This window comes from Meriones unguiculatus, chromosome 6 (assembly GCF_030254825.1).
Source record: "Meriones unguiculatus strain TT.TT164.6M chromosome 6, Bangor_MerUng_6.1, whole genome shotgun sequence".
NCBI classification, from domain to species: Eukaryota; Metazoa; Chordata; class Mammalia; order Rodentia; family Muridae; genus Meriones; species Meriones unguiculatus.
The window spans coordinates 42,956,646-42,979,371 of record NC_083354.1 but is presented as its reverse complement, the minus strand read 5'-3'; the positions used below and the strand labels follow the sequence as shown (position 1 = coordinate 42,979,371).

Here is a 22,726-nt window from a genome sequence, read left to right as displayed (position 1 = left end):
GCCAAAAGTTCAATCCCCTACTTGGAAGGGGGAAATATAAAACAGCCCTGCTGGAAGGCCCTTCAGAAGCACTCCAAAGGAGAAACTGTTACAGTCGGAGCTGACAGCTGCCTGGCTGCTGCCTCTGAAGACCTCTCTGTGGTGCTTGAAATCCTGATAGTAGCAGGTGGGCCTGAGTGCATCTGTGTCTTTGTCTGTTTGCTAGGGAAGAGGGTTTGGGGTTTTTGTCTGTTTGATTTTCAGGCAGTATTGCATGTAACCCACGCTGACCTCAAACTTGCTATATAGCAAAGAATGACTTTGAACTCTTGATCCTCCTGTGTCTGTATCCACCTCCCAAGTGCTGGGAATAGCGGCATGAATCATCACTCCTGACTGTTTTTAACAACAAAAAAGCTTTTCTCTTTTTTTTTTTTCTTTTTTTCCATGTCTTTAATCCCAGCACTCAGAAGGCAGAGAAGGGTGAATCTTTGTGGGTTTGTGTTAGCCTGGTCTACAAAGAGAGTTCCAGGACACCCAGAGCTCTATGGTAAGATCCTATCTCAAACTAAAAAAACAACAAAACAAAACAAAAGAAGAAACAAAGAAAAAAATCACAAGTTGTTCAAGTCCCACCTGGACTGCAGAATCTGTTCTATTTAGTCTAGGCAACTGTGTAAGACCCCATGTCAAAATTACACTTTGAACTGGGGTCAAGTACCTGCTTAGCATGTGAGGCTCTAGAATTAATCCTTACAGAAAGAAATTATATTTAGCCATACAATGTACAACTGATAAATTTAGTTTCAATAAGCTAAAATTATTGAAGAAAAAAATTTAAATATATAACTTATTTTCACTTTACGCTCACTGGTATTTTCCCTACATGTATGTCTATCCAAGGGTGTCAGAAGCCCTGGAGCCTCTGACAGACAGGAGTTACGGACAGGTGTGAGCTGCCACGTAGGTACTGGGAGCTGAACCCAGGTCCTCCAAAAGAGCCGCCGGTGCTCTCAACCACTGAGCCATCTCCCTGAAGAAAAACATTTAAAGAATTTACTATTTTCATTATCATTAATGTGTGTTTATGATCTGTGTGTGGGTACTCATGGAGGTCAGAGAAGAGCTTTGTTAGGTTAGTTCTCTCATTCCTCCTTTACGCGGGCTCTGAGAGTCAAACTCAGGTCACAGTACAAGCACTTTACCAGATGCCAGGCCCTAAAAGAAAAAGTTTTTTTTGAGACAGGGTCTCACTACTTGCCCTGGCTGGCTGCCCCTGCCTCCTGAGTACTAGGATTAAAGACATGGGCCACCATGGCCAGTCTCCTGAAGAAATTTAAAATGTAAATAAATTTAAGTGTAACTTAAATGGGTGGTGTAGATCTATAATCCCAACACTAGGAAGTCTAAGAAAAGAGGACCAGGAGTTCAAGGCCAGCTGGAGCTGCACTTTGAAACCCCATCTCAGATGCTATAAACATAAACCATAAAGGAATTTGGTACATCCTAGAGACATTATGTTCATGGAGCCAACAATAATGCATAGTAAGGACTTGGGGCTTGACAGTCACTCATCACTCATCCTGTAAACAACACTGCTAATACTAAGTACCCAAATGGTTGTACTTTTCTTTTCCTTCGAGACAGGGTTTCTCTGTGTAGCATTGGTTGTCCTGGACTTGCTTTGTAGACCAGGCTGGCCTCGAACTCACAGAAATCAGCCTGGATCTGCCTCCCAGAGTGCTGGGACTACAGGTATGCACTATTGCACCCAGACTGTACTTTATGCTATATTTCGACTGTGACTTTTCTATGTTTAGATATGTTTAAATACAGAAATGTCACTACATACAATAGTCTGCATTATTCATTACAGTCAGTCTCTGTATTTGTGGTCAGAGAGCAATAAGCCACACTATAAAACCTAGGTGTAAACTTGTCACCTAGGTTTGCATTATATGACATTCATAACACACCTAACACACCTCAGAATACATCCCATCCTGAAACAATGCATGATCATACTTTTCCAAGTAGGTGCTTCCTGCAAAGTAAAAGTGGCCTTCTAGCTTTCCAAACTCCATCTAATTATACTAACCCCCGTCAACTCAATACAAAGGTACAGGGTAGTGCTACCCTTTCAGGGCAGAATCATCAGTGTCTGTTGTGAATCAAAGCTGGATGATAGTAGCTGCCCTGGGAAGAAAGGAGGGAGAAGAGGCTCAATGCAAGGTCATGGCCACATTTACTCTGCTGCTCTCTCCTCCAATAGTGCGGATAACTAATCAAATGTCTGCAAAGGGAAAGGGCCTCATTACATTCCTCAAATGATTTACCAGGCAGAAAGGCAATGACCACTTGATTTCATTTTCAAATTAAAAGCTAAGCTTCCTGACTTTCTTTTCATTGTAAAAGAAAAAAAAGAATAAAAGCCAACCACTCTAAATGTATACTAATCTGGCTTCAATGAACTGAATTTAGAAAACTACTCTGGCTGCTGGCCTTTCTGACCTAATTGGCTAACCACACAGAACCTGAGAAAATAAAATATCAACATGGTCCCAGCCACTCCCAAACCACTGCCCCACACTCCTCCACATACCAACATACAGTCACAGATCATGAACTAAAATCATTGACCCTACCAGTAGCCCTATGATATAGCGCTGGGACCTCAGAAGAGCAATACCACACGATCAAAAAAGGATGCCACAGCCCCTGTGACTCAGAGGCATGTATACCTGCTCCAAGGTGCCACTGTGCCAAGCGTTTACAAATATTTCACCCTTCAATGCTTAAAGTGTGACAACTTGCTTCAGCTACCTTCTTTTTTTAACGCATTTGTAAAGCTTGACAATCAGGAACATTTTTTTCATGCCAGAAATAGTCAGATCAACATACCTTGTTTATAAACTAACAAACCAAAACTAGCACCCACGGTCTTTGCCCAGGGGATTTCCTGCTAAAGAATTCCTCCACACCCACAAATAGTTTTGTCTAACTGGCTCTTTTACTTATCTGTGTTCCATGGCTGCAATTTCTGAGTAATCGCTAACTGTTCTATCAGACTTCCAAAAGGCTGAACAAAATGGTCAAAGATAGTCTTTTGAACTCTTGGGAGCCCTGTTTGCAAAGCCATGTCACTACAGCTCGGTATGAAAGTGGTGGCCAGGCCAGTGCCAATAGGGGGACAGGGATACCTGCCATACCTGGCCTCACAATCAGGCCAGATAAAAGAAGTCCCTCCCAAAGCATAGCTTCTAGTGAACTGCAGGGGCAAAGGTTCCCGGGTCCCTTCCAGCTCTCAAACTGCTAGTTTTCCCCAGCAGAGGATGCCGTGCAGCTTATTAGTAGCTGACAACAGCACAGACCTACAGAAGTGTCCAGTGTAGGCTCCTCTACATCAAGCAAGACCCAGAACACTGTTGTGGCTTGATTCTAGAACATCCCCAAAAGGCTCATGAATCAGAGTTTGATTGCCAACTGATGGGTATGGGGAAGTGAGAAGGGCTCCGACCTGGTAAAAATTATCCCACTGATATATTTATAATTTGATGACTGGGGGCAGTATAAACAAGAAGGGGCCTTAGGAAGATAGTCACCAAGGAAATGAGTAGTTTTGGTGGCCTCAGGAGTTGCATGAATCAGAAAAGAGATTGCATTCATACTTCTGAAAACCTGCAACTAATGGACAGTATGTCCTGTTCTGTTTTGTAAAACTGACTGATTCTTTGTGGGGATCAGGGTGCAGATGTGTCTTGTGCTAGGCAAATGCTCTACCACTAAGCAAGCATGGCTAAATTCTTACTTCAACCAAGGATAAAGGTTATACTAAGCCAAGAGCAAGGACTCTAAACCACCTGCCACATTGTGGAACTACCCAGGCAGAGGCTTTAAAAAACAGGTCCCTGGATCACACTCCAAAGACTGATGGCTCTGACTAGGGGCCCAGAGTTCTCAACCAGCTATAAAACCCTACTGTTGTTAACAGGAGTCTACCAATAAAGACTGGGGAGCCTGATGCTGGGCTGAAAGCCTGCTAGCTCAGAGATCCAGCAAAAGCAACCAGCTGGCCTTCCTCCTAAGCTTCTCAAGAATGTCCCCTTTTCTACTTCCTATGCAACTCTCTATCCATCCTCCTGACTTCCTCTTTCTTTCTCTCTATGTTTTTTGGTTTGGTTTGGTTGTTTGGTGGTTTGGTTTGGTTTTTTGAAATACAGTGTCTATGTGTACCCCTAGATGTCCTGGAATTCACTCTGTAGACCAGGCTGGCCTCGAACTCATTGAGATCCACCTGCCTCTGCCTCCTGAGTACTGGGTTTTTTTCTTAGTAATCCTATGTTTACTTCCTGTCAACTGGTTGCTTGCTCTGCCTCTTGATCTATGGTTCACTTTATTTAATCCTGTTTACAATAGTTAAGCAGAAAGCTCTTGGATTAAAGGCATGTGCTAAAGCTGAGCCACATCACAAATAAAAACAGGTTTTTCCAGTAAATAACACAATCTTGGGGTTCACAATGTGATCAAATATTCTGCAACATCCTATTTTAAAGACATGAGAGCTCTAACAGAAAGCAGTAGACAATTCAGAAGGACCCAGAACACATATCAAGTGAACACTCAGAAATCCAAATTGGACTAGCTAAAGAAACAGAGAGGAAGCCAGGCGTGGTAGTACTGTAATCCCAGCACTCAAGGAGGCAGAGGCAGACGGATCTCTGTGAGTTCCTTGCCAGCCTGGTCTACAAAAGCGAGTCCAGGACAGCCAAGGCTACACAGAGAAACCCTGTCTCAAAAAAAAACAAAAAAAAGAAAGAAGGAAGAAGGGAGAGCAGGGGGGAAGGATAGAGGGAGGGAGGAAGGGAGGGGGAGAGAAGGAAGGAGGAAGGGAAGGAGTGAGAGGGAGGGAGGGAGGAAGGGAAGGAGTGAGAGGGAGAGAGGGAGGAAGGAAGGAAGGGAGGGAGGGAGGGAGGGAGGGAGGGAGGGAGGGAGGGAGGGAGGGAGGGGGAGAGAGGGAGGAAGGAAGGAAGGAAGGAAGGGAGGGAGGGAGAGAGGGAGGGAGGGAGGGAGAGAGGGAGGGAGGGAGGGAGGGAGGGAGAGAGGGAGGGAGGGAGGGAAAGAAAGGACAGAAGATAGTCACAAGTAAAGATTTGAATGACAGCTGGGCTCCGTGGTGTACCCCCATAATTCAAGCACTCAGGAGGCAAAGGCAAGCAGATATCTGCAAGTTTGAGGCCAGCCTGGTCTACAAAGCAAGTCCAGGACAACAGAAAAACCCTGTCTCAAAAAAAGGGGTGGGAGGGTGATGAGTGTTTCTTTTACCTCACTGACTCAGTCCTAGGGTAGTAGCCTAGTGCCTTGTTCCACTAAGATTTTATAGCCTGAACTCAAATACCTGAAAGTGCTACCTAAGCCAGTTTTCTCATTACTTACATGTACACACAGGGCCACTGTCAGAACGTGAAGTGACAGGTCAGCCCATTCTTCTGGCGCCTGTGCAGGCTAAGTACTCCACGTCCTCTTCCACAGACCAGCTCCTCTGCACTCAACAGCCTCAATGGAGAGTATCATGTTCTGGATGTGACGTAAGGCTGGCATGAGGTCCAAGAACCCCCTACAAACCCTGCTAAACAGCTAATGCCTCCTACATAGCATTAAGAACTGAGATCCACACCAAGAGGCAGGGCCAGACTTGAAGCCCAGTTCCCCATGTAAACTTGATAGAGCTACCACCAATAATGGGTCCAGCAGCTCACAACTGCCATTCATGGATCAAGTCTGTGATGGCTGGTGGAACTGTCAGCTTGACACAACCTAGAAACACCTGGGAAGAGTCTAAAAGTGAGTCTGTCTCACATGGCGGTTGGTCTTTGGACTTGATGTTAGGGGACTGTCTTAATTAAGTTAACTGTAGGAAAAGCCAGCCAACCTTGAGAGACAGCTTTTTCTAGACAGAGGGTCCTGAAATGAGTAAAAGAGTAGAGAGAGTAAACTGAGCACAAACAAGTAGGCGGGCATACCTTTGTTCTTTCTCTGCTCTTGACTGTGGAGGTGATGTGATCAACTGTCCTGACTTCCTTGCAACAAGGAACTATGATCTGAATTAACTATAAGCCAAATAAACTTTTGCTCCCTTAAGGTGCTTTTCTTCAGACTACTTTATCACAGCAACAGAAAGGAAACTAAAACAAAGTCCAAACACTTGCCAGGCCTTCAGACCCTATGTAAGCCACAGAAGCAGAACCAGCCACTGGTTCAATTCTGTGTGCACTGACGGCTCTCAGAGAAAGTCCAGGCTTCCCAACGACACCTGCACAGAGTGCTTTTCTTCACACAGCCCTTTTCCCTCTTCCAAAACCCACCTCAGGCCTTCCTATTCATCATCCTTCCAATGCCTAACTCAAAAGCCCTGACCACATGCCGACTACACATACAAAAGGCATCTGCATCTGGTAAGTAGGTTGTTTTCCATTTCGGCCTCCTAAATACTGCTTCCTCAGGAAAGCTACCCAATGCGGTCCTCCATTATCTAATTCCTTTCTTCTTTCATGAAGTTATCAGAACAATCATAGCAGTGCCCACATCTGATCTGTTCAGATAGTCTAATGATAACACAGTGAAGGTACAGGTAAGACACATAATACTGGACCTACCTCAGGAAGAACTGTATCAAAGACCATCTGCTCCATAGCTTCAAGAGACATTACACCATCACCTCAAGTTCCCAGAAAAGAACACAACTTCATGGAGCTGTCTTCAGGTATTCCACAGCCCAGAGCAAGAGCCCTCACTCAACATTCACAGCAATCCTTCTTAGAAATCGGCTCACTGACTCTTGTAATTTCCCATCACTGAAGCAGAGATGGATTGTTTTGGAGCGAAGAAGGCATGCTGTCATTCGTTTCTAAGGTGCACTCTGGGACTGGAGAGATACGCAGTCAGGGCAGGACTGCTTAGTGCGCCAGACACCTGGGTTCAATCCAGACCCAAAATGCAGGACCCTATGTCAAAAACAAAGCAACAAAAACAGACCTGACAGCTCTTAGGTTTTATCCCGCCTAGTCAAGGTCAAGCCTAGGATGAGTAACTACGAAGTTTGCCTATGTAGATCTACTTAAAACAGATATGGTCCCAAAACACTTTTCTAAGGAATATGCCAGAATTATAGATATGATGAATATGGCATCTAATGTATGTAGGTTTTATTATGACAGAGTCTCAAAATCCTGGCAGTAGCTCCCCAAAGTCTCTGAGAAGATTTGGGCACAACAACAGATGACTTCAACTCTGAATTGTGGCATGCTGACCAATGGGCAAAGCTGACCCAGCTGGCCCACTGCTAGGGCCCAGCCTAAACTATGGACAAAACTGTGGACACCTAGAGAGTCACTGTTGCACATTGCTGAAGGCAAGGTGATGCCATTCTCTCATGTCCTTTTTTTCCACAGAAACAGGCTCTGATCTTCTGGGCCTAACATGGTCTGCTCATGATGCCATGAAACCACAGGAGCCAGGGACAACTGCCTAGGTGGTGGGCTAACTAGTCATCTCTGTCATTTTGATTGGTACATAGATTCATTTAGCTTATAATTTGTCCTTCTCAGGTCTCTGATCACATTGATAGCTAAGCTAAGCTAATGGTAGCTTTGCAGCTAAAGAGCAGACAATTAGATCCACTGTTAGTTCATTGGTCAATTCATTAGCTAGTTAGAACCACTAGGTACTAGATCTCTTATTTAGAAAGGCAAACAGGTTTGCCTGTGTCTTATGGTGAATAACTAGATAGAAAGATGTAAAGTTATGTAAGGTCTGAGGAATATGAAAGTTTAAGTTGTAAGGATCTAAAAAAAATGAGGCTCTAGGAAGATGTTTCAAGGTTGACAAATGAAATTTATGAAGGAAAGCCTTTCTAAGAAGGTGTTTCAAAGTTGGTAAATGCAAGGAAGATTGGAAGGTCTAAATAGGTTATTTTAAGGTTGGTAATTACAAGTTGTAAAGTGTATGTCTAAGAAGGTGCTTTAAGGTATGCTAATGAAAGTTGTAATCATATAAGAGAGTACTTTAAGGCATATTAAAATGGGAGAGATTTCAGATTTCTCTGCCTCCTCTATGCTATTGTTGTGCTTATGTTGTTATAAGATTTCAAAAGTTCAGAGTTACAACATTGATCAATAGAGTTCTGATAAGCTACTGGAGCTACTGACTGCTTATTATCCAGTCACAAGCTCGAGATTTTAATTTCCCGTTGGTTGCCTTCTAGAGATAGACTTAAAGGTGCTTCTCATCATGCTAAAAATATCTCTGTCTGATGTGTATATCTCTGACCCAAAAGCCATAGCTTTTACTGGTCTTACTGGCATGAGTCTATTCCTGCTGTCTTGTAGACACCTGTTACCTGCTTTTTCTAAAGTATGGCTCTCAATACAATGGTGAAACTAATATACTTCCTTTTGTAAACTGAAATTCATATGAGCTTCAGGAAATCAAAAGACTTGGATCTGCCAAAGCTCAAACGGACCCCAGGTGAGTTTCCCTTGGTCTTGGGATTCCTCACTTTCCCCATTTACTAGACAAATTTTAACTTTTGTTTCTAGTCTTAATTTGTCTCAGCAGATTTTCACCTGGCTGACAGACTCCACTGAAGGATTCACTGGGGGTTGCAAGCTGAGAACTGGAGTTGCTAAAAGCTGATGTAAACCAGTCCAGCTGATGTGATGGTTCCCTGTCTCTTCAACTGGACTGCTAATTAGATGGTTTTGATAAGTGTCCTGTTGCCTAGTTTTGACTAGCCTTTCAGCCTTCCTGGGTCCCCAATATCTTCATCCTTAATGTCAGCCTGAATGAATAAGTTACAGAAAGAGACCTTTATCCTACCTAACAGGCTGAAATGCTAAGTCAAAAGGGGCTCCCTGGCATAAGGAACGGGTTCCTATAATGCCACCTGACATACCAGAAAATTGAGCCTTAGTTCTGTTTCTTCTAGTCATGCTTTGTGCCCCTTGCACGATTATACCTAGCATTAGAAAAAAGTCTCAATACCATCCCTTGGACGCATCTCAAAGATTTGAGGTTGTATCCTGTTTGAGCAGGAATGAAAGGCCCATAAATTTCCCTACCCAAGGATAGGATAACCATAAGAATGGGAAGGTATCTTATCTCAGGGTGGGGCATCTGTGCTGGGCAGCCCACTGACCTAATATTCCTGAGGTTTATAGATAGTGCGATCAGTGTTAGGTATGCTAGTTAACCAGTAACTTTGAAACAAGCTTGCCCTTGCTGATGTCACCCAATCATGTAACTGCTAAGCTGGGAATTTCCGGTTCTTCCTCAATCCCCAATAAAAACCCTACCATGCAGCTCTCAGGGCTCTCCTCTCGGATTCACTGTGTTGGTGACAGTGGAAAGACCAAGCTTAAGCCCAAATAAAGCTCTTTGCTCTTACACACATGGTCTAGCTCCTGGTGGTCTTTGAGGACCCTAAGATTGGGGCACAACAATACAAATTTTTGTTTTGTTTTCGAGATAGGGTTTCTCTGTGTAGTCTTAGCTGTCCTGAAACTCACTCTGTAGACCAGGCTGGCCTCAAACTAAGAGAGATCTGCTTGCCCCTGCCTCCTGAGTGTTCAGACTAAAGATGTGTGCCAACACGGCCTGGCAAAAACTAACTTTTAAACAAACAGAACCCTGAAGAAACATATGTCACTAAGCTACTGAAATGAATATAAATGAAATTAATACACTGAAATGCAATCAATAAATATAGAAATAGGACATGGAAAATTCTTCCTTTAAATGACACTAGCCAGAAGAAATGACAGAGCTGGAAGCATCTAGAAGCATCATCAGATGCTGAAGCTGACGATCAAAGTCTCATGAGAAACAGGGTATTTACATAGTTTCAAGTGTCCCCCCCCTCACATTAGTAACCACTATGAATGAACAAACAGCAACTTTACAAAAGGGAAAACTGCTAGCCATGTCCTCAACAGAGCTGATGAGGGTAACCAGCACCTTGGGTGCTACTAAAGACATTACCAGACAAACTGAGAAAAATTAATTATAAACTGTAAACTTGGTAACAGTGTTACACCAATGTTTAATTTCCTGATGTTTGCTGGACATGGTGACACATGCCTATAATTCCAAAAGTCTGGAAGGCCGAAGCAGGAAAATCCAAGCTAAAGGCCAACCAAGATTTACATAGCAAATCTGAGGCCAGCCTGGCTACACAACATAATCTTGTTTCTAAAGTAATTAATTAATTAATAACAGGCTGGAGAAGTAGCTCAGGAGTTAAGAGCACTTGCTGCTTTTCCAAAGCTGAAGGCCAACCAAGACTACATAGCCAAGTCTGAGGCCAGCCTGGCTACACAGTATATAATCTTGTAAAGATAGATAGATACATAGATAGATAGATGGATGGATGGATGGACGGACGGACGGACGGACGGACGGATGGATGGATGGACGGATGGACAGATGGACGGACAGACGGGTCTACTGAGCAGCTATGTAAACGCTGACAGCCTGTATAACCCTTACTCAACAACTTCAGCTCTTGTTCACTACGGTTCTGGACCCTGGTTACCAGCCCCCAGACAGCCCTATCAATATCACATAGCCAGTAGGTCCCAAAAAGCCCTCCAAGTTTATGTCAAGAAGTAGGGGCATTTTAGCATTTTCCTCTGGAAACACTACAAACACAACTTACACAAAGAAGAATTTTGTTTCAAAGTATCTTGGGTTACAATAGTAGAAAATATCACACTGGGGCCAAAATGACTACATTGAGCTATATTTACTTTAGATTAAAATAGTTGCATCTTCCCTTTCTAGGAGCCTTTCCCTCCTGGAAAAAAATACCCAGACTGCACCATTACATCACCAAGCTGAGAGGCATCAGAGCTCCAGGTAAGATCAGGATGAACAGCCAGGAAGCAGCATTTGCCAGTGTCAGGATCCTACTATTGGTCCCAGTCAGCATCACAATGACTCCATGGCTGTCTGATCTTCCCCCTTCCACTTTTCTCATAGCTAGCCTGGAACTCACTTTGTATATAGACCAGGCTGGCATCAACTGGGTAGTGATCCTTTACTCTAGTAAGTGCTGGGGACATGTGCCACTACTTTTTACTTAATAAATATTCCATAAGACAAGATCTTATGCAGCCCTGGCTAGCCTTAAATTTGCTCCATGGTAGAAAGCGACAAGCCCCATGTCCAGGCTCTACCTCCTGCCACGACAGGTACTGACAATTAGACCAGCTCTACTCAGAACTCTGTGCTTTGTTTGTTCGCTTCGCCTGTTGTGTTTTTTTGGGACAGGAGTCTCACATAGTCTAGACTGCCTCTAGGTGAACTATACAGACAAGGCAGAGGCTGACCTTCACTCTCTGCATCTTCTTGCCTCAATTCCCACACACTGAGACTACAGGTGTGTACCACCATACCTGGCTCCTCTCTGACTTAATATAAAAGAAAAGAAATTCACACACACAAAACAAATTCCTACAATTGCAAGCAAAAGCGGAAAAAGAAAAAAAAAAGAAAGCTTAAGAATGAATGAGCAAGTAAAGATGCTTGCCATTAAACCTGATGCCCTGAGTTGGATCCCTGGAGTGCACAGAGTGAGAGGGAACCAACTCCACAGATTATTCTTTGACCACAAACACACACAGACACACACACATGTCCCCCTTCCTCAGGTAAGGGCTAGATTTCTTCAGTTAGTCTCCACACATAACAAGTACCTCTCTTTTGCTGTATCATTTTTTACCTCAAATGCTCAGCAACCCTTTTCCATGTACTGGGATTACAAACTGAACCCAGCTCTTTTTTTGTTTGTTTGTTTTCTTTGAAAGAGTCTCACTATGTAGACCAGGCTGGCCTCAAACTCAAAGGGATCTGCCTGCCTCTGAGTGGCGGTATAAAGGGCATCCGCCACCTTGCCTGGTTTTTGTATCACTGTCAAAGCTCAGTCATCTACCCCTAACTATTCCTCTGTAAGTGTGTGTGCACTGCATAAAAAACTCAAGGTAATTTTCCTTCTTCACTTGCTCCAGCAGTGTATGCCACTGATTCAAGTATTTAAGTAACCTGCACATTTTGTTTTCCTGAGTGATCTCTCAGGGACTGGAGAGATGGCTCAGCGGTGACGAGCACGGACTGCTCTTCCAAAAGACCTGCCAGCACCCACATGGCAGCTCACAACTGTCTGTAACTCCTGTTCCAGAGGATCCAACGCCCTCACACAGACTCTACATGCAGTCACACACCAATGCACATAAAAGTAAAAAAAAAAAAAAAAAAAAGTCAAGAGTGATCTTACACATTCCTGAATTCTATAAACAAATCTGAAGATAAATATCCTAGATGTAGGTCTGACAGACTTTGACAAAATACCTTTCAATTCATATTCCAACCTAAGGATTTAAGTTATTTTCCACTTACTTTCACTGGTATTGAGTTATTATCATACACTTCATTAATAATTTGAACAGAGGGGCTGGAGAGATGGCTGAGTGGTTAAGAGCACTGGCTGCTCTTCCAGAGGACTCTGGCTCAATTCCCAGCACCCACATGGCAGTTCACAACTGTCTGTAACTCCTGTTCCAGGGGATCCATCATTCTCACATGGACATACATGCAGTCAAACACCAATGTACATATTTTTAAAATTAATTTATTTAAAAAACTGACAGAAAAAGGAGAGGAAATTGAGCAAGCTGAACAGCATGTGACAGAAGTTAACCCTTGTCACATTGCTTGACTAAAGAGCATGGTGGCATCAAGCACCATATATTCAGGCTGGCAGTGATGGGTCTTAATGTTAGTTATGAGACTATGGAAGGGTCAGTTTCCAAACAACTAATGAATCAAAACACAGCACTGTTTCTCCAGCCAAACTTGACTACCACAGAGGGAAATGCCTATGGAGAATGTATGGGCTGATTCATTAGTCCAAATAATAACATTTCTGTGGTTTCTTTGCTCCTGTGGTTGCTTCCCTGTGTTGTATCCTCCAAGCCAACCCTAGAAACTGACACCACACAGCCCAACCCCGGAACAACTCAAAGTTCAGAGCAACAGGAACAGGCGCAGGAGAGAAAAGCCAGAGATTGCATCTAAGCTCACAAATCTACTCCACACTGTAGACTCATTGCTCTGAAAAACAGTCACCTTTACTAAATCTGTTTTTCCAAACCTCTAAGTGTGTGTGTGCTATCCTCCAATGACAGCATGCTCTAGAAGAATGGGAAAAGCCAGTTTTCCCAGGGAATTGCACCAGGATCTTGGGACACTGGGGAAAAAATTTCTGTCTCAGGCCAGTACACACAGAAAGTCCACTTCTGGCCTTTCTTTCTGATCGGCATAATTTTTTTACATGAACAATTAACCCCAGGAAACTGGTGCCCACAATGGTTTCTGACACTCCCACCATCAAAGCACACACACACAAAAATGTCAAGAGCCCTTTTTGTTTATGTATGTTACCTGTAAATTATGTTTCATTTAAAAACTAGCAGCATCAATAAAAATCCTCTACAGTTTTGGTGAAACTTCACTTATGAGTAGATTTTTTTTTTTTTTTTTAATTTATTTATTATGTATACAATATCTGCATGTGTGCCTTCACATTAGAAGAGGGCACCAGATCTCATTATAGAAGGTTGTGAGCCACCATGTGGTTGCTGGGAACTGAACTCAGGACCTCTGGGAAAGCAGACAGTGCTCTTAACCTCTGAGCCATCTCTCCAGCCCATGAGTAGATTTTCAAAGCCTGTAGAATGAAATAACCACCTCTGGGCTAATGTATGTTGAGGCTGGGGAGCTGCCATCTACACTTCCCACCTGAGATGAGGGCAAGGTGTCCCAAAGTGTCCCCTCTTAGTGTACAACCACTAAGCCAGAGCACCCTAGCACCTGACTCCTGCCTTGCCACTTCTAATAGCGAACTCTGGAGTGGTTCTGATCTAATCACATCACGGCAACTATTTCAATTTGGAAGATTTATCACTTGACTCACTACCCCATCTGCTGCGAGCAGCCTAACACTCACTCCTACATATGGCTAATCAGCAGTACCCAGCAGCCTCTGCAGCCTTTTCCAGCACAGCCCACACTGACTAAAATTCTTTACATTCTTCTCCCCAGAAAACAAAAACTAAGCGCTGGGAATTCAGCTAAGTAAAGGACTCCATCAAGACTTGGGGCAGGTAAGCAGTCTAGCTCCACTACATGGGGAGTGCCTGGGCTAGAGTGTAGATGCGCAGCCCAAAGGCAGGGCGCGTGCTTACCATACGCACAAATCCATGGATCAGTCCACCACATCACCAATCAAAAGACAAGACAGACACGGTGGCGTGTGGGCAGCAGAGGCCAGCACGTGTGTCAGTTCACGTCTGGCCTGTTTTATAGAGCAAGTTCCCCAGCCAGCCAGGACTACATAGTGAGACCCTATCTCAAAACAGACAGACAGACAAACAAACACCTTAGAGCTGTACTACAATATACATTAAATCTCAACACACTTGATTTCAGAATTATGAAGGTGGCCGACAAGATGGCTCAACCTGCACATACATACATACAATAAATAAAAATGTGTAACATTTTTTTAAATTACTTAAGTGTAAAATAAATAAAAATTGAAATGTGTAAATTAACTATAAAATAAAGATAGCACAGATACATGGAGGTGTCCAGCCTGTTAGGCAAGTCTCCATACCAGTTCAGACCAGCAAGTGAAGGCATGACCACCAGCCCACAGAGACCACCCACCTAGTTGAGGAGGTAGCTATAAATAGAGATTAAATTCTGGCTGTTCTCACGTCTCCACTTCCTTACAGCTAAAACTATCTCCTAACAGGAAAACCCTCTAAAAGAGCCTTCAAACTCAAGAAAGACTTGCAAAAAAAAAAAAAATTTTGTTTGTTTTTTGTTCTGTTTTGTTTTGTTTTTTGGGACAGGGTTTCTCTGTGTAGCTTTGGCTGTCCTGGAACTAACTCTGTAGACTAGGCTAAACTTAAACTCACAGAGATCCACTTACCTCGGCCTCCCGAGTGCCGGGACTAAAGGTGTGTGCCACCACACCCAGGGTAAAAGGAAAATCTTTAAGATAACCACCCAAAACACACGTAACACTCCCTCACTCCCTAATTTTACAGATGGGGAAACACAGGCTTCAAGAGTCCCCCAGGTGATGAGCAACTGAGTACTAAGAACTATATCCTAATCCTCAAACTTCAATAAATCATAACACTGCTTAAACAAAAGAAGAAAGGGAGAAAATAGAGAAAAAGAGGTAAGACTGTGGGAAGAAAACGACAATCAGGGAAGCTGACAGTTAAGGGAAAAGAACAATGTTAAGAAAGGGGGGCTGGAGAGACAGCTGAGGGGTTAAGAGCACTGCTTGCTCTTCCAGAGGTTCTGAGTTCAATTCCCAGCAACCACATGGTGGCTCACAACCATCTATAATGAGATCTGGTGCCCTCTTCTGGCATGCAGGTGTACATGCAGGCAGAACATTGTGTACATAATAAATAAATCTTAAGAAAAAAGAAAAAAAGAAAAAAAAAAAAAACAGAGAAGAGACTAAGAAAAGGGACCCAGCCCTGGGAATCAACCACGAAAGGCATCCAGAATTTTCTTTTTGCAATGTCTGTCGCACCCATGCTAGGTAGACTGGTTTGACAAAGTCAGCCTCCACTCGGGCCCCATATCCTTCCACAAAAGTAGTGTTCTAGAGACTTTGTTTCAGGAACAAAGTATAGGACAGCAAAAACAAATCAACCACACAGAAGGAGAAAATACATCTATATCCTTCTCCTCCCTCCCCACCCCCACCACCTTACCAAAGGAACCAAACCTGAAACTGATGGCTCGGAATCCAGCTGCCAGTTCACAGAAGAAACAGAAGAACTACTTTGAGGCACTATCTCTTAAATATAGGATGCAACCCTTCAGGCTCAAGTTCTTCAGCAAATTAAAGAAGACAAAGACTAGAGGAAACAGGAGAAAAATATAGATTAGAGAGACCTTTAAAAAAAACCACAACCAATTAAAAAGCAGACAAGTTAAACTACAATGTTCAATAATATACCCGGTCTCAAAAATATTTTTTTAACCAGGCACGTGGTGGTACATGCCTTTAATCTGAGCATTCAGGAAGCAGAGACAGAGCTGATGGCGGCACACGCCTTTAATCCCAATACTTGGGAGGCAGAGGCAGGTGGCGTGAGTCCCAGGACAGCCTAGCCAAGCTACACAGAGAAAGCCTGTCTTGAAACACAAAAACAAAAACAAAAAGAAAGAAAAGAGAAGGAAAGGAAGGAAGGAAGCAAGGGAGCAGAGGCAGGTGTGGACTGGCCTGGTCTACATAGCGCGAGTGGTGGCGCTTGCCTACAATCCCAACTCAGAGGTGCAGAAGAAGACCACAAATCTAAGACTAGCCTCTGTTCTGAAAAGGTGGCTTAGTGGGAAAGAGCACTTGCTACTCTTGCAGTTCACCTGGGTTCAACTCCCAGCATCCATATGGTGACTCATAACTGTCCATCACTCTAGTTCCAAAGGATCTGACACCTCTACTGACCTCCGTGGGCACCAAGCAACAGCTGCTTTAGGCAAAACACTCATGCACATAAAACAATCTTAAAAAAAAGTAAAAAACAAACAACGGCGCCTATCAGACTGCTCAGTAAAGGTGCTTGCTGGCAAGACTGATGACCTAAATTTGGTCCCTGGGATCCACCTGATGAAAGGACAGAGCACCCACAAGCTGTCCTCTAATTTCCACATGCATCTTGTGGCATACACACCCACATACAATAAGTAAATGAAAACACAAAGACGAAGTAAAAATAAAGCCAGCCCAGAAAAAATTTTAGTCTGCCAGGCAGCATGTGAAAGACAGCTAAGCCAGGAAGGGTGAGTAGAGTAGGCGGCCTCTCAGATAATCAGTTTGTGGAGTTCACTATTAAGGAAACTCCAGCTCGCTTACTCAGGTCCTACTCTACAACAGCTGTTGGCTATCAGGATGATGTGACTATGCGCAACTGCCTGGATTCCCTTATCCATGTCTTAACAGGCTTCCAGGGATTGATAAAGGTTTGTTTCATTAACTGGATGCCCAAAACTTCCTGTGTCAAGCCAGCAAAATGACTCAGTGGGGAGGGTGCTTGCTGCCAAGCCTGACAACCACAACTCAATCCTCAGAATCTAAACAACAGCAAGAGAGAATTGACTGCCCAAGTTGTCCACTGACCTTCACACATGCGCGATGGCACACGCATGAATGAAGAGACACACACAAATAAGTAACCAAGTGTGATTTTAAAATTCTCAAGGGCTAGAGAGATGGTTCAGTGGTTAAGAGCAGGCACTGATCTTCTAGAAGACCTCGGTTCAATTCCCAGCACACACACCAGGCAGCTCACAACTGCATCTAACTCCTCTTCAGGGGAATCTGACTCCTCTGGCCTCTGCAGGCTCCTTCAATCTATAGCGCACATGCGCGTGTGTGCGCGCACCCACACACACACACTCACACTCTCTCTCACTCACACACACACACACACACACCTGGAATAATAAAAATAAATCTTAAAAAAAAGTATCCTGTCTCCTTTCCACTGCATATTTTCCCAATTCTATCAGCACAAAACATTTGAAGCTTTTCTTGGAAACGCTCAACAGCACTATCTATCGGACACCACCATTCGTCAACTGTGGCCAGTCTAAGTTCACGGCCTCATTTTCCAGTCATGAAATGGCTCCACCTGCTCTGTCACAACTCTGCTAACTCAAGGCTAGCCAATATCTCTGCACCCATTTCTGAGTCTCACTGCTAGCACACAGTATTCCCTAGTCACCACACCTCACTGCCCCCAGATAGACCCTTGTAGCAATCTATTTCCTCCAAGTGTCTACAGATTAACAGAGCAAACAAGCAAAGCTCTACCACTCACTACGTGTTATCTTTTCACCCCTCCTCTTAGCAGTGTTTGCTTTTCTAATCTGGCTTCTATCTCTTTCCACAGCTTCTCAAATGATCCTCCACACCCATGCCTTTCCTTATCCAAATCATGACCAAACCACAATCTACCCTGACCAGCCTTTGAAACACGGCCACTACTGCCTGAGGTCCCCTATCAGGAACAGGGAACAGTTATATAGGTCACAGGCACACAAGTATGTCCCAAATGTGAAGTCGGGTTTAAAAACAATGTAGAATACTGACTTTCTGTTCTCCAAGGCCCTCTCCCTAAACTCTCATAGAATCTTCTAGGATGGGCCTCAGCCTCCAACCTACTTTATAATACAGGAATCAGAAACACAAATGGCCTGGCTGAAGTCCCTTGCTAGAGACAAGGCACACACCTCGTCACCAATCTAGTCTTCTGAAAAGTATCAACTAAGGAAAATTGTCTCCTTTCTTCTGCTTAAGAACAAGAAGAGAGCCTATACTTGTGTTGTACACCAGAGAATCCATCCTTGCTGCCTAAGCACGTTGTTGAGAACAAGGCAATCAATCAGACACTATTTTCAGGGCTAAGAATGGGCACAGAGGTTAATAGCACTGACTGCTCTTGTAGAGGACCCATGTTCAATTTGCAGCTCACAACCTTCTGTTACTCCAGTCCCAGAGCATCTGAAGCCCCTTATGACCTTTGCCGGCACCAGGCCCGAACATGGCGCACATACATAAAATAATAAATTAAAAAAATTTTTTGTTGTTGTTATTTTTCAAGTTAGGATTTCTCTGTCTAACAGACCAGGCTGGCCTTGAACTCAGAGATCCACCTGCCTCTGCCTCCCGAGTGCTAGAATTAAAGGCATGGACTACCATGCCTGGCTCAATTAAAAAAAATTTTTTTTAAGAATAATTTATTATTTATACAGTATTCTGCCTGCATGTACACCTGCACACCAGAAGAGGGCACCAGATCTCACTATAGATGGTTGTGAGGCATCATGTGGTTGCTGGGAATTCACCTCAGGACCCTTGGAAGAACAGCCAGTGCTCTTAATCTCTGAGCCATCTCTCCAACCCAGTTTGAAAAAATTTTAAGTTAATTAATTAAATAAAACTTAAAAAGCCAGGTGTGGTGGAGCATACCTTTAATCCCAGCACTCAGGAGGCAGAGGCAGGCACATCTCTGTGAGTTCAAGGCCATCCTGGTCTACAAAAGAAGTATAGGATAACCAGAGCTACACAGAGAAACACTATCTCAAAAAACATAGTATGTAAATATAATAAAAAAATACAATATTTGGCCAGGTGGGTGGTAGTGTATACCTTTAGTCCCAGCACGCAAGAGGCAGAAGGCTCTGAGTTCAAGTTCCAGGACAGCCAAGACTATACAGGAAAACCCTGTGTCAAAACGGGATAGATAGACAGACAGACAGACAGAATGAATGAATGAATGAATGAATGAATAAGAATATTTTCAGGGCCAGCTAGGTGGAGTGAAAGAGTTGGACATCAAGTCTGGAAACTTCAACTTGATCCCCAGCACCCACATGGTGGAAAAAAAATCAACTTGTACAAATTATGCTCTGACCTCTACACACTTACCATGTACACACACATAAATACATACATGTGCAAACACACACACACATACACAATGTTAAGGAAATTCTTTAAAAATTTAAAAATACTCAAAGTTGGGCACATTAACCCACACCCACATCCCCAACGTGTCGGAGAACAAAGCAGGAAGACTGTGCTTAAGGCCAACGTGGTCCAAAACAGAAACACTGCCTCCAAAGTAACTCACAGCACTTAAGGAAGCTCAAGCAGGAGGACTCAAGCCTGAGCTACCCTGTGAGATGCTGTTTCAAAACAGAAAAGTAGAGCTGGAGTGATGGCACTAACTGCTCTTTCAGAGGACCAGGGTTTAATTCCCAGCACCCACATGGCAGCTCATGGCTGTGACTACAGTTACAGGGGTTCCAACACCCCCATACAGACATGAATGACATGAATGCAGACAAAATGTCATTGCACCTTAAAACCGAAACAGAAAAACAGAAAAGTACACATGAAATATAAATAATCTTAACCCAGTCACCCACTGGTGCGGCATCTCTATGCCTAAAAACAGAACACATTAGGACACAGCAGACACCTGCAGCCTAGCTAAGGAACACGGCATCACCAGGTACACCCCTGAGTGATCTGCTTTCTCCACCCTAGATCCAAATCTGAAATAAAACTAAAAAGATCAATTACCACTCCACCAAAACAAGGAGTCTGTTTTACAGTGTCCATGGTAGAAAGGGACCTATTTTCACTCAGGGTTTCTTTATTTGGGTTTGGTGATAGGGACTGAACTAAGGACCATGCTAACAATGCTCTACCACTAAAGTACACCCCTAGCCACAGGTTTCTTTAAAAAACAGGTTATTCCAGAGATATGAATGTTTTTTTTTCCCCTGGGACCAAAAGCCTTGTCCCTTAGTCATTTCTGTTCCTGACCGTCAGCTATTGTATCTCTAGGGGAGACAAATGTAGGCATATACTATGATTTTCCTAAGTAGACAGAGGCCATCAACCCCACCCCACCCCAGAAGTACTGGCTTCAGACAGTCAGATGTATGACTTGCTATTGTTCTCTATCGGATTCTGTGAGGAGAAGATAAGTATGCTAAAAGCTGAGGGCAGAGGAAGAGGTGCCAGGAACCAAACGAGTCCTCTGGAAAAGCAAAAAGCTCTTAACCACGGAGCAACCTCTCCAGGGCCTGTTTGTTTCCCTTCTCTTCAAAACTTATTGTTTACTTTAGGGCTCGTATGCTAGCACATCCCTTTAATACCAGTACTCAGGAAACAGACACAGATGGAGCGCTGTGAGTTCCAGGGCAGCCAGAGCTACTACCCTATCTTGAAAAGTCCAAAAAATAAAAATACATAAAAAAGACTTTACCTGTATGAGTGTTTGCCTGCATGTATGTATACGCACCACATGCACGGCTGATGCTAAGAAAAGTCAGAAAAGGGCTATAGATCCCTGGAGCTGAATTATAAATAGTTGTAAACTGCCATGTGGGTGCTAGGAATCAAACCAGGCCCTCTGTGAGAGCCAGCGCTCCCAACCACTGAGCCAGCGCCATCTCCAAGCTACGACTTTTATTAGCTATCAAATTCAGTTTATACCAACATGGGGGGGGCTGGAGAGATGGCTCAGAGGTTAAGAGCACTGGCTTTTCTTCCAAAGGTCATGAGTTCAATTCCCAGCAACCACATGGTGGCTCATAACCACCTATAATGAGATCTGGTTCCCTCTTCCAGCATGCAGGTGTACATGCAGGCAGAATTCTGAATGAATGAATAAATGAATGAATGAATGAATAAATAAATAAGGGGGGGACAAATAACAAGTACCAGTGATCAGACAGATGCCAGGCACCGTTCAGATCACAGTGCTAGCTGGGCATTTGTTTCCTCTACAGCCTACTGGGAATGCACTGTCCCAGTTTTACAAAGGCAAAGAAGTCAAAGGACTCGTCTAAGGTCACACAGGGAGGATCTTCAGGTCTATCTGGAAGTTCCTTCCTCAAGCTCAGGTTTCCACTGTTGAGGACACTGTTATCACTGTCCAATATCATCATACCAAGTCTTGCCCAACAGCAACAGGCCTCCCTTAGACAAACCTCATCTCTGGGAAGTCGTGAATGAGTCAAGTCACCACAGCATCACCAAGCCCTAGGGAGAAGATTCCCCCTTAAAAACAACCTTATAGCTCAGCATGGCACATGTTTTATTCCTTCATTTGGCAAAAATGACATGGTACTCTGACTCCTAAACAGAAAGAAACACCACCCTGCTCAGGCAAAGGATAAAACAGTTTGAGCTGGACTAGAACATCCTGAGGGTGGATTTCATAGCTTAAACACTTGCCTAGTATTTTACAAAGGAAAGGGAAGGGAGGACAGGAATGGAGATGACAGAAGCAGAGGAGAGCTACCAGGAAAGACAAAGAATGGAATCTTTTACTCAGAAGGCTGAGAACGAATTCCAGGACCATTCCAAAGCCTACGAACATCAGCTCTCTGCAATTTCAGAGAAAGCCTTCCACCTCTTCCTGCCCCCTACCCTACATGCTCATCTACCCTCACAGAACCTGATAAAGCACAACAGCTCACACATAGCTCTCTATACGAAGTCATCAAACACGGAGACACATGCACTCAGACAGACACAGAAGAGAGAAAAATGTACACATTTTCTCCAGGAATCCAGTGGCCCGGGATCAGGAACGGAAGTGACTAAGACAAGTTGATCTCAGGGAAAAAGCATCTATCACCAAAACAAATCTGTTTTGTTGTTGTTGTTATTGTTTTGGTTTTGTTTTTTTTTTTAAGAAACCTGGGATTAAAGGTGTATCTTAGTAATAGGGTACATGTTTAATTAACATGTATATAGATCTGGGTTCAAGCCCCAGTATCAAAACAGAAAAAAAAATTTTTTGGTTAAAGGCCTCTTGCCTAACCAGTAAGTCTAGTATTTAACATCTTCAGTGAGTTTTAGCATCAAAATAAGTAAATTAATATATTTAAATGTGCAATTTCATTCATCAACAAATCAATCCTACGAGTTAGAAGATTTGGAAGATGTGAAAGGCCCAGAGCGCCCAACCTCCTATGATTAGACACAGCCACCCTTGGAAGCAGCAAGTGTGCCTCTCCAAATATGGCCTCAAATCTGCTACAAGGCTCAGGCCCACAAGGGGTTCACAAGAATGTT

At 43.6% G+C, this 22,726-nt stretch overlaps 1 protein-coding gene across 13 annotated transcripts in view; it reads right to left on the bottom strand.

Moving 5' to 3' along the window:
- Positions 1 to 22,726, bottom strand: part of Dag1 (dystroglycan 1) — a 57,426-nt gene that overhangs the window by 21,275 nt on the left and 13,425 nt on the right. For 6 of the 13 annotated variants that reach the window (XM_021662644.2, XM_060385275.1, XM_021662701.2 and 3 more), the window contains exon 3: positions 15,848 to 15,980. The exons of 6 other annotated variants lie outside the window; for them this stretch is intronic. The gene's annotated coding sequence lies outside the window, so the exon portion shown is untranslated. Of the gene's footprint in view, positions 1 to 15,833; positions 15,981 to 22,726 lie in introns of all 13 variants that reach the window. One more of the 13 variants, XM_060385276.1, reaches the window with a different exon arrangement.